Consider the following 13033-nt stretch of genomic DNA (forward strand, 5'->3'; position numbering starts at 1 on the left):
ATTTGCTATTCCAAGTCATAATTTTTCAATCATGCTTGTCACTAGATGAGCCCATAGAACTTGGCTACTACCACCAATCATGGCTTTTTAAAATTGAAATGTTAACATAACTCTTTTTATTAAGTTACGTAAAAAGTAAATAAAATTGCAGCTTTGTCATGCCTAGACCATAATACCCAATCAGATATGGAACATTTTGGCTAATATTGCAGAAATGCAGCTAAGGTCCAGTTTTATGCTAAGTAATTTCACTTTATTCTGTTCAAGCTATCATCTTTAATCTAAACACAATGTTATATTGTACTGTGTACCTCTCATCAACTGGGAGGATCATGCAGTATACTGAGACACTCAGGAATGACACGGTATTTGGATATTGCAGAAATGTAACAGTTATCTCTGTGTGAATATAAAATACATGCCATCTTATAGCAATGAAGGAAAAAGCTCATGTAGACTATCCTAAATTCTGCAGGAAAAGATTTTGCTACTTGTGTTCCCAAATTAAGTGTTCACCAATTAATTGTCTATGAACATTTGATCAGATATAATTACATAATTTTTAGAATAGCCAATCGTCTATACATATACTGGGTAAGCAAATTACAGTATGAGACTAACAGTCTTAACATTCTTTATAATTCCCAGAATTTCTGGGCAAATTATATGGCAACTTTCTACTGATTTAATGACAAAAGTCTTCTACCCAGAATCCTAACTACAATAAGACTCTGACAGCAAATTTTCACTGGATGTTATTTCTCTATCTGTCCTCCCCATTAGTTCTAGCTTTACTCAAAATATGTGCATTTTCAATTCGGTCAGTGTCTTGTTATCAGCACCAGCCTTCTAGCATTGGCATTTCTCAAGAGATCCTGCTGGTTGGTATTTCTGACATTGCGATGTGGTACTGCCATTCTTCAGTACCACATGAATACTCTCATCACAATCAGATAAGCAGCATCAAACAGACACATTCAGACAGAAAAGAAATCCAGACAGAGCTCCTCTTCTGAACATGAATACCTAGGGATTTAATAACCCAGCTGGGTCAATCTTTTATATCCTAGTTTCCATCATGCATGCACTATCATGAAACTATCTAGACTGATTGCCTGTAAAAGACAGAACCGCCGGTCTTTGACATATAAAGTCAAACTACTCAATTCCAGCATCCAAATTAAAGTATTTCTGCCATATGGTTGCCTTGATTACAAAAGAACACTTTTTTGAAGGAGAAGCAGCATTTCTTTGTCTAAATAGTTTCACTGCTAAATTGCTCTTATTATTAGGAAGTTATTTTTCCTTATTATTCCATCTTTCCTTTAACTTCTCCATTATTCCATATCCTGAATTCTGGAATAATGTGGAACAGATTTCCATCTTCTATATTCTATCCATCCAGTTATTCAAAGATTGCTATTATACTACACCAATATAATGATGCTATCCCTCTCCATTTCTATTCTTGCATATCATGTGGCTTCCACCATATCCACATATTACCTTATACCTTGACATTTCTTGAGGATCTAATCAACTCATTCCAATGATGATTTTTTTGATCTTTCACTTTTTCTTAACCCATTTCCTTTTTTCCTGTATTTCTCTTGAGATTCATTTGTTATTCCATCTCCTTACATGACCAAATTACCTCAAAATAAATTTGGCTGGTTAGTTATCTTTGTATTTAGTCCACATAGATTCAACACCCATTTCTGATTCTATATTTTCTTGTTTTATCAGACACACTTCTTCATCACTCAATTCCCAGTGTACCCATCTCACATTTTATTTCTTCTGATATACAAACTGTCATCTTCATATAATAAGTGGGAAGAAGCACACTCTAATACCAGTCATTTTTCTTTTAACAACATATTTCCTTGCAACACTCTGTAGTGTATCTGTCTGTGTAATTCTCTCTCTTTCTATCCCCCCCTCATATCTATCTATCTATCTTTCTATCTATCTATCATCTATCTATCAATTATCAGCATTTTCACGTTTTAATTCTTAGTAAGCATTCTACTAAATTAATCTACTTATTGGGATTTTTTTGCCATCCATATAAAACTTGCAATTGCATTTTTCAGATCCATACTCTTTGTTATATTATACAATCTATTCAACTTTTGCACAAATAATTTAGGTTATACAGCATCATTTTAATGGCATAATCTATATACAAAAATATGTATATGTTCATGTCCCCAACAATATACCTCTAACATTACACAAACTTTCCTTATATGTTTATCCCTAAATACATCAAAGAACCAAAGGGAAATAACCTTGCCTTACCATTTGCTCAGTGTTCAACTATTCACTAAGCATTCCAGGTAATCTAATGCATGCTTTACTTCCATGTTATATTAACTTTATCATGTTCAGCAACCAACTTTAAGCTGCCTATTTTATGCAAATGTTCAACAATTCAAGTTCATCAACAAATCTACAACAAATGATGCTTTTCATTCAGATATCTCACACAAATATCCAAAAGAGAAGCGATAATAAGAAATATCATATCCAAAAAAGGAGTTTTAGTGGGATATCTTTCCAACCAATTTCCAGCTCTTCACTATTGAAAGATATCCACTGAAGAATATTCTTGATCAGAAAATTTTTCCAAGAATTGTTAATACACAATTGTGTACATAAAATTATTCAAGTGAGAAATACATTCTTAATCCTAGATTTTTAAAAATGATATAAAATGTAGTTTTTAAAAGCCATTAAAATGCAGTGAATGAGAAACCATACATAAATATAACGATAATTATTATCCTGCTTGCCAACAAAATGTAAAGGCTTGCAGAAAGTTTGAAGTCTAGCCTAACCTATCAAGATAATTTGAATTTTATTTCTACTTTACAGGGTAGTAGCCATCTTGCCCAATTAGGGTCAAGCACTAATATGATAAGCAATCCATCTACTGTACAACTTCAATAGCAAGTCATTAAAAATGGTGAAGAGTGCGAGATGCAGGACTGAACCATGTTTGAACATTCATTGATTAATATCTGAGTGTAATTTTTCAGCTAGATATACGTCATGTAGAATCACAGAATCAAAATGGTTTACTTTGGTCACTGAGTCCAACTCAGTTTAGTGAGAGTGTATGAATACGAGGGTCCTTTTTGTATAAATTTTTAAAAAATCAGAAGATGGCTGCCTAATTTGTGCTTCAGTACTTCTAGTCAAGAAAAGCTCATACCTTCTGCAGAAAATTTCTTCCACTGTTACTTGCTCTGTAGTGTGAAGTTTTTCTAACACTTTAAAATGATTTGATTGCTTATTGTACCCTATGACTATTATTATTAACTGCTGTACCTTATGATTCTTGACTCTTGACAAATGTATTTTTTCTTTTATGTACACTGAGAGCATATGCATCAAGACAAATTCCTTGTGTGTCCACTCACACTTAGCCAATAAAGAATTCTATTCTATTCTAAATGTTATTTAGAATTTTATTTTATTTTTTAGAAAGGAAGAAACAAAACTAAAAGGACTAAAAACTTATATTGTGAGTGTAAGGTGGAATATAAAAATTATCAATATCATTAAAAATAATTTCAGATGCTTGTTGAACAAGAGGATTCACAGGTATGTCGCTAAATCATCAAGTTGAGCCATATGTGAATTCATCAATCTCAGTGTAAAGTGGATTAACCAAATGTCCTTCAGTAATTTGAGCCATCTCAAAAGATATACCACACAAAAGCATATCCATTTCATTCATTTGAAAGTATTGAGGCAAACAATAAAATTATATTGAGGGATTATTAGCATAGATTGTTTCAACAAAACATAGCTGTTATTCCATTTTAAATTATAGCAAAGATCTAGCAGTTCATCTATATTCCATGACCCAAATCATCTAGTAATCTTTGGGAAGAATAGAGGTGAAGCTTGGAGAATAAAGGAGAATATTTGTAGCTCAGAGTTGAAATGAGGGGTCCTTGAACTTGCCTGTTTTCTTGCAGGTGTTTCATTACCCAAAATAGATAACATAATCAGTGCTAGTAAGAAATGAGGTTTGTTCTCAATGCATATTCTTCTGTAGTGGCTTGGTCTATCAGTGTTGGTGAGGGTGGTCTTAGAGGTTTTTTTGGTCGGTCTGCTTTCTGTTGCCTTTGGCAGTTCCTTGGTTGGGGTACTTTTTATTTGATTATTGGTTTGATGTTAATCTTGGAGTTAATGTGTGCTCATCTGGGTGCTGATTGCTGGTGGGGGGTGCTTTGTTCCCTTTGTGGCTTGTTGATTATCATTTTTGCATACTGTATGGATATTACTTGTGTGTTTATTGATAGCTAATTTGTCATGGTGCCAGGTTTCCAAAAATTCCCTAGCATTTTGGGACTTGGTTTGGTTTATGATAGTCACAGATTCCCAGCTGAAACTATGGTTGACTCTGTACATATATCGTGAAATTAGAGTTTTTATCCTGTCTTCCGACTTCTAATTGGTGGATGCATTCTGCCAGTTTTCCGCCAGTTTATCCTATAGTGGCTATGTATGCTGATTCCATGTGGTTGCAGTAGTCTGTTGGTAGTGTCTGAACTATTCTTGATGTATTGCAGTGTTATTCTTTTTAGAGCTTGTGTTGATTGTGCTGTATTGGGTTGAGTACTCACTACTCAGGCACTTTTGATAAAATTGTGTGGATATCCGTTTTGTTGGAAGTTGTTGTATAGATGCCCTGTTTGCTTTTTCTTGCTGTTCAGGGTTGCTGCAATGAATTTATACACAAGTGTTTCTAATTTGTGGTCTCTGCTGATCAGGATGTCCAAGAAGGGGGCGAGTTGTTTTCTTCTTCTTTGATAAACTGGATTCCTTCAGAGATGCTGTTGATGGTTTTGTAGGTGTTCTCTAATTGGTCCTTTTTATTATGGTGAAGGTGTTGTTCACATATCTGACCTGTATTTGGGATTACATTTGTGGAAGTGCTATGGCTTCTAAATGTTGCATAATGACCTCAGCTATAAGTCAGTGGTGGGATTCATTTTTTTTTTACTATTGGTTCTGTGGGTGTGGCTTGGTGGGGTGTGGCTTGGTGGGTGTGGCAGGGGGGAATACTGTAAAATCTCCATTCCCACCCCACTCCAGGGAAAGGATACTGTAAAATTCCCATTCTCTTCCCACTCTACTAACCTGCTTTCCAGCTCCGTTCTCCTGTACAGGGCAACAAAAGAAGACCCAGCTGATCAGTTGGAACTCAGGAGGCAGAGAATAGGTGGGGGTTGGGACAGGCAGAGGTGGTATTTGCCAGTTCTCCGAACTACTCAAAATTTCCGCTACCAGTTCTCCAGAACTGGTCAGAACCTGCTGAATACCACCTCTGCTATAAGTTATCTTGAAGTAAGATGGGTGGCCTATAACTTTTATAAATAAGTAAGTCCTAAAAGTAGGGACCTCATAGGTGTCCCTTTGTCTCTAAATTGTCTGTCAAATTAGAACTATGTGGTTAGGCAGAGGATGTTTCAATCTTCATGTATTTATTTGGTTAAGTCAGGTGTGCTGTGGAACAATGTTGTCATAGACTCTGGGCTAATTATGGATCCAGAGAAAGGACTAGGACATCAAATGAGACTATGGTTTTGTCCCCATCTTAATCATGTCTCTGATTGTTTGAAGGCACTGTAGTGGAAAGTGGGTGGAATGTTTGCTTTCTCTTGTGAGGTGCCCAAGCTTTTTTGTTAATTCTTTTGTGATATTGTAGGCAGGGGTCCTTGGTAATGATACAATTGGATGAAGAGGTATGTATTGGACTTGTGTGTTTTGGGACATCTATAGGAGTGTGCAGGATGGGTCCAGTGCTTCTCATTCATTGGTAATTTGGCCTCTCTTGGTTAGGTCACTGAAGCTTGGATAGATCAACATTCTCCCACTGCCTTCCCAAAGAATCGTGCTCTAGGTCTTACTGGTCCTGAAGATAATGCGAGTTTCTTACAGAAAGAAAATACAGGGGAATAAGAAGGGGGTAGGAGCAATTGATAACTTTCAACTGATAATTTTTAATAAATTTGTTGAGTTCCTCAGCTTGTGATTCTGAATTCTACCCTTTGGTTTGGGTTCAACTATTAGGAGAAAGATAAAAATGCACAGAACATGTAATGCTCATTTCAGAATGAGAGGCAAAGAATTTTTCCTATGTATTTTCCATGCATTTTTTATTTCACACGGATCATACAATGAATGGGGAGATAAGGTGAGCTACTTCGGAATGTGATGATGGCATCCATGCTATCAAATTTTCTCAAAATTAAAATATGTCTACTGATTTTGGAATGTGGCACTTTATCATCGCTAAGTAAGAAATGGGTCTTTTCCTTTCAATTCAGTAAGTGAAAATTCAGTTCGCGCATGCGCAGAGAACTTCTATTCCTACCACTAAGTACATAACGGTGTAAAATTCAGGAGAAAACAGCCCGTAAACTTAAAGCATGGCGCGATTCTTCAACAAGGTTAGATAGATTATGTCCCATATTCACCGGATGAACGTAACGGACTATGCAAATCCAAAAGAAAAATTTCTTATGTAGCTTATGACTTTTCTTAGGTCAACTACGTAGATCGGAAAAGGATATTTGAAGGAACGCTAAATGAAGAGGGTGACTCACGATACTACATTTCCCAGCGGCCCTTGCGGAGAGAACGAATTAAACAGGATAGGGTCGGACGGAAGTAGTGAAGGCGGAAGCAGCTGCGGTGGAGTGGTCCTGTTTGTAGTCGGTAACTGTTTCTTTTCTCCCCTTCTCGTGTTGGGCTTTGCAGATGTCTCTCTTCCTTTGCTTTCCATCCTCGATCCCTCATTTTCTGGGTGTTGTACGGGGTCCCTAATGCCGTTCTCTTCCTTTTCGCTTGTTCCCAAAACCACAGAGTGATAGTTGGGGGTCCCCACCAATTCTGATCGCTCTTGGGCTGGCGATACTGCCGCTGCGGTAGTTCGCATTCAAGCAACAGGTGGGCAGCAATTGATCTTTGAAAAGGAAGACGCTATATAATTTTCTAATACAGAAAATTAAAGTTCATTATCAGATGACACTGAATAATCATATCATAAATCTGCTTCAGCTTTCTCGAAGTCCGCACGACCCTGCTCTGTAATTCAGTCTAAAGTACATTCATGGTGCGGATATGTTGTATTTGGGAAAACATGCATCCTACTCTGCAGTAAAGGTGCAATTAAATTTTTTGGGGGGCGGGGTACTCTTAACATTGTGTTGTTGAGAGGGTATTCCATTTTCCGTGACTTTGAGAACATTCATCCTTTCCCTGTAGGATGCATTTTTCTGGTGCTAATGCTGTTTTACAGGGTAGTCTTAAATATTTTTGTTATATATTTTTATGACGTGAAGCTTCAAGAAGGATAATATAGGATTAAGGATTCCTGGTAGAACCACATTATGCATAAAATTTACAGTGTTTTGATTCATTTTTTAAATCAGTCAACAAATTAATACCTCTGTTCCCTCTTTCAGTAAAACTGAAATTTTAATTAAATGTAAGTTAACTGAAAAAGTATTATGGTTTGAACTTGTGAGGAAGTCTGCTTTCCAAATGTTGCATGTCAGCCTGCATGAAGCAGTAAAAAAAGTATATTTAAAAGAAAATGTTGAAAGACAAAGGGCTCTTAAATATATCTTCTTTAGTGTTTCAATTTTTAAGGGATGAATCCTGATATTCTGATGTCATTTCAAGGCTATTATCTTCAAGGCCCAAATTAACTCTTCACTGTTACAATTATAATTATTGTTTTTATTATTTAATACCACTTGTAAGGGTTTCTCTCCAGGAAACTTTCAGAGTACTGATGCACAATATTAGTATACTATACTACATAACCAGTGCTTTTGGTTGCCAAAAAAAGGCTTGCAAATACTCAAGAACTATACAAGAACTAGAGAGAAACGGGGTAATTTTTCTTATGGTTCAAGGATAAAGCTTCAACTTTTAAAATTTGATGAAGTTTTAACTTTCCATGGTTTGAAGGCTTGGTGACATACTTTAATGTATATATAAAAATAAAGATATACAGTTCAAACTCAAGTAAAACGCTAATAATATGAGAAGCCTACTATGCTTAAAACTTCAATTCTTTTCATTGATTACAGGTATTCAGGTGCTATTGAGTTTTAAATTAATAAGTTCAAAAGCTGTGAAAGAACATGTAATGTTAAAATGCTGATTTAAGAAAATTATATTACATTTTTTCTTAATATAGATCAAATAAGTAATAGTGTACATTTTATTAAAAATGGGTTTGTTTTGCAATGTTGGCAATAGAAAATAGTATTATAGAACCTAACTCTACTCAGTGCTGATATTCAAGGTAAAAACTTTCAGGCAGATGGTTATCCACCCTCTGTATGAATACATTCAGTGACAGGAAACCTTTCACCTCGCCAGATAACTGATTCCCACATCAAACTGCATTTACTTTGAGGATGTATTTTCTAACATTGTCAAAAACTTCCTTCTTAATGCATTATTAAGGATCCTGCAACTTAAATGCATTATTCTGGGTCCTGCACCTTAAATTCAATATAATACCCTTCCAGGTATTTCGAAAGTGCTGCAATATTTCCGTAAGTTTTTCCAAGAACTAAATGTATCCCACTCATTTCATACCTTTTATATAAGATAATTTCTGTCATCAACCATCTTCACTGACATTCTGTGAACTTAATCCAGTTTTTATGATTTTCTCTGTGTCAAAGATCACTGTTCAGAACTAGACACAGTACTTCATGGTAGGATCTAACAAGTTAAAGCACTGTTACTTTCAATAACTTGGATAATATATTATTCATAATACAGCCTAAAATTGCATTTAACATTTTGTACTCTTATCACACTGTTTACTTATATGTTCTTTGCAATCAGTTACTATTTCATTTTCCCCCACAAATATGACATTAACTTCCCCATATAATTTTTAAATTTCTAAATAAAAACTTTGCTTATCTCTTAAATTTTATTCAGTTGATTTCAGCTAATTTCTCCAACCTATTAAGCTCAATTTCATTTTATTTCTGCATTCTGGGGAATTAGCAATCTCAGCCATTTCTTAAATTCAATAAATATTCCTTGTATCTTCATGTCATTAATAAAAATATTAAAGAGTATAAAGCCCAGGATTGATAAGTATGACGTTCCATTTGATACCTCTCTTCATTTTGATGAACACCCTATTGAGTACCATTTTTGAAACAGCTACATTCCCATTTAAGTGTAATGCTATCCTGCTCACACTTAAGTACTTTGTTAATCAGTATTTATCAAATGCACTTCAGATGTCAAGATACATTATGTCCACAGAAATATATCCCACAATTTGTTAAGGAACTTACCCACTCAAAAATGAGATAAAATTAGTCTGGAAAGCTCTGTAATGTCGCATTGATCTGTAAGAACTTTGGAAGCAATCTCTTTATAATCTGTTTTAGAATATCCTTAGTATCAATGTCAGAGTAGCTGGTCTGTAGTTTGCTGGATTTTGTGAATTCTTGCTGCTTCAAAAAAGCCTCAGTTTGCTTTTGAAAGGTATCCTCACCTAATTGGTTGGATGACCCATGGCAGACGTCAACAATATTGCTTTTATTTCTTTCACTAGTTATTTTAACTTAGATGCTCTCTGCAGCACTGTTAAGTTGATTTTTTTAGATTTCTGAGTAGGCGTTGATATTTTTAACAGATAGTGGAACTCCTCCCCTTTCTATAGTTTCTGTTCCTTTTGAATAAATTGATTTCTTTACTGCTCTTTTTCAGTTGGAAGTCACCCCACCAGGTCTCCATTAAAATTAGTAAAGCATATTTTCTGTATCAAGAGTTCATACTCATCTTGCTTATATATTATATTTTGAGTATTAGTGTATAGTCAATGAAGGTCATGAACTTTATGAACCAGTGATCTTGCTGACTTTTATTTGAATGGTTTAAGAGGCTCCATTGCAGCAGCATTCCTACTTTTATAGTGCATTTTTCCAATTTACTTCTGCCCGCCATAGGATTCAGTTAAAACCCTTCTAATCATGCTTCCCATGTTTTGGTCAAACACTCTTTGGAAATATAAAATTTGTCTTGTGACAGTGGTCCATCACCTAGATTACTGAGACTATCATCCTGGAAACCAAATATCTCTCATTGATCCAATTTATGTAGTCAGTTATTGAATTACAGTATCTTTTTTTCTCTTTTTAACCTTTTTTCTATGAACTAGAAAAATAGATGAGAATACCACTTCCTCTCCCAGTACCTTGAGTTTTCTTCCAAAATTTTCAAAGCCATTCTCTGCAGTATTATTTGTTCCCACGTGTATTATCAGGAAAAAAATATTTTTGGACCTGGTAGATCTTGGAAGTTCCTGATTCTCACTCACGGCAATTGATGAGTCCAGTTGACATACATATGTTTCAGGTACTTATTGTGCTTAAGTCTTCTGTTTGGCTTTTTACAGGATACAGTTGAATCCACTCTGCCTTCCACCATCCTGTCTTCCATTCTTCAGTGTTTCTTTCAGCTGTGAGAGTTTGAAAATGGTTACTGAGTTCCAGCAAATAGTATATCTTTTACATCTCTTGCTATTGCTTTGATCCATTGAGGTTACTTCTGTTTGTATGTATCTTCATGGTGATTTGTTTCCACTGTTAATTCCTTTTGTAGCCTTTGAATTGATAAATCCTTAATTTGCTGGTCCTATTCTTTGCATTTCCTTCAAGAACTGCAACCAGCTTGCATTTATTGTTAGTATTAAATATTATCCCCTCTTATTCTATTTTCTTTTACATAAATAGCACATATTCTTAACATAACCTCTATACTCTGTTAACAGGTAAAATTATCCCTTTCTCGCATCTAGCAGTCCACTGGTTTGATACTATTGAAATAATGTCCCCGGTGAAAAGGCATTTTGTAATTGTGATGAAAGGATCAAAAGTGTCTGGTCATTCTTTAGTTGTGTTGTTTAACGGATTGATACTAAAGAAACTTGGGTAATTTGCAATAATGCATAGATAGGTGCAGATTGGGCCCAAATTTTAAAGGCCTTATAAGCATAAAACTGTCTGGAACAGTATTTGTACCTGGTAAACATATAATATTACCTAATTCAGTTTTACTTGAATCTTCTAAACAGTTTTCAGGAATAAACCATGCATTATATCAGGGGTTACCAACCTTTTGAGTCTCAAGGACCACTACATTCATAATTTTAAATCCAGCGGACTACTAATATGATCTACTTAATGACCAGCTGGGTGGGCATGACTAGGTAGTCATGTGACTGGGTGGGTGTGGCCAACTCAATGTCACTCACATTGAGGGACACCTCTCCAGCGTCTACTCACCCTTCCGCTCCCAGTCATTCCTCACCTACCTGCCCGGGCTCCTTAGGGCCCCAACAGGAAGCAGTTGTTAGAGCAGCCAACATGAGAAAGAGTTTTCAGAACAGTTGGCTCAGTTCAAATTGGATCTGACCAAGAAGAAGGCTCAGCAGAAGCACCTCACCGAGGACTACGAGCATAGGCTTTCCAATCACAGGGAAGACCTGCAGGAATGCAAGGCCAGGTACCGGCACCTAGAGGCTCAGTGGGCTGAGATGGTCAGCCAGTTCCAGGCCATAATGCAGTCCCACTGGAACGAGGCCCTCCAATTCTTTGCCACCAGTGGCACTTCCCTCCAGTCTTCACCAAAGCCCCGCACCAGGAGGCTGAAGTAGACCCCAAGTTGGAATTTCTGCCCCCCTCCGACCCGCACGAAAAGACCTCGAAGGGGGAGACTCTCTGAAACAACACAAATGTTCATTGCACGTATATAGCCCAGGGGCTGTAGTTTGAGGACCCATGATTTAGTGCAATACAAAAATGCAAATATTTTTTCTGCGGACTACCAAAATGTTCTCACGGACCACCAGTGGTCCACGGACCACTAGTTGGTGACCACTGCATTATATGAGCCAAACTCAGTTTTCTTTACTTTTAGCCAAGTGATATTTGATTGTATTTGTTGAAACCATCACTTTTCCATTCTATTTAAGTACACATATACAACTTTGGATTCACTGGATAAATAGATTTTCTATAAGAAAGATTAATAAGATTCTCGCTTCACATTTTACTGGCCTTTGCTTTGTGTGCCATTTCCACAGCCTTGTGTTTCATTTTGTGTGGAATGTGAAAAGAGAAATATCTATGATCAGTTCTTGTAATATATTAGATGTAATGAACTAGTGTTGAAAATCCTTGTGCTATTTTACAGATTATTCTTTTCACATGATCTAATGAGAAAAAGGTTGAGACAACCTAGTAATTTGAAAGTTTCTTTTTCTTTCTTTCTTCATAACATTTATAAAACAGTTCTAAATGTGAACTGTTGTTCCATTACAGGGAGGAAAACTGCCTCATTGGTTGCAAGCCATATCTCTGTGACTGTTAGAGGAAAGGGATACAGAATATTTAGTATAAGATTACATAATTAATTAATCTATTTATAAATTGCATTTTAGGATTTAATCCTTCAAAAGTGGTACGTACCAAATGAATAAAATAGTGCTATATTCAGAAGCAATTGTATTAAGAAATTACTTTGGCATATATAGCCACCCTAAGAAAGGGAACAATAAAAAAGGAAGCACTGAATGTCCTCTTAGTCCTCCTGTTAAAAGTCCTTAACAGAAAGGGATTGCGCAATGGGCACTGGCAGTGAAGTTGTCCTGGCTCTGCTTGTGAAAGAAGTGATTATTGATTACAGGCAAAAATATACAGGTGAAGTCTCTGCTTAAGAATATCTTGAAGCCAGATTGATAGTTCTGAATACCAGCAAACTAGACGCTGTAATGTGCCAAATTGATAGTTCTTAATACCAGCAAACTAGATGGCGTAACGTGCCAAATTGATAGCTCTTAATACCAGCAAACTAGACGCTTTAACATGCCTTTTAATAATTGGTGCAAATGGTTTGTTACCGAAAAGAGAGAGGGTCACATGGTCGTTGTTAATCCCTGCCCTAGTTTAGGATACTGATT

General features: G+C 36.0%; 1 protein-coding gene across 4 annotated transcripts in view; it reads left to right on the top strand.

The window, feature by feature from the left end:
* Window positions 1–6635: 6635 nt before the first annotated feature.
* The window catches only part of R3HCC1L (R3H domain and coiled-coil containing 1 like), a 39028-nt gene continuing 32630 nt past the window's right edge, over window positions 6636–13033 (top strand). The window contains exon 1 of one of the 4 annotated variants that reach the window (XM_026701229.2): window positions 6636–6741. The gene's annotated coding sequence lies outside the window, so the exon portion shown is untranslated. Of the gene's footprint in view, window positions 6973–7065; window positions 7189–13033 lie in introns of those variants that run through there. The other 3 variants (XM_087932929.1, XM_026701230.2, XM_087932930.1) reach the window with 3 other exon arrangements.

This window comes from Pseudonaja textilis, chromosome 4 (genome assembly GCF_049901715.1).
Source record: "Pseudonaja textilis isolate UNSWEBS1 chromosome 4, rPseTex1.2, whole genome shotgun sequence".
NCBI lineage: Eukaryota > Metazoa > Chordata > Lepidosauria > Squamata > Elapidae > Pseudonaja > Pseudonaja textilis.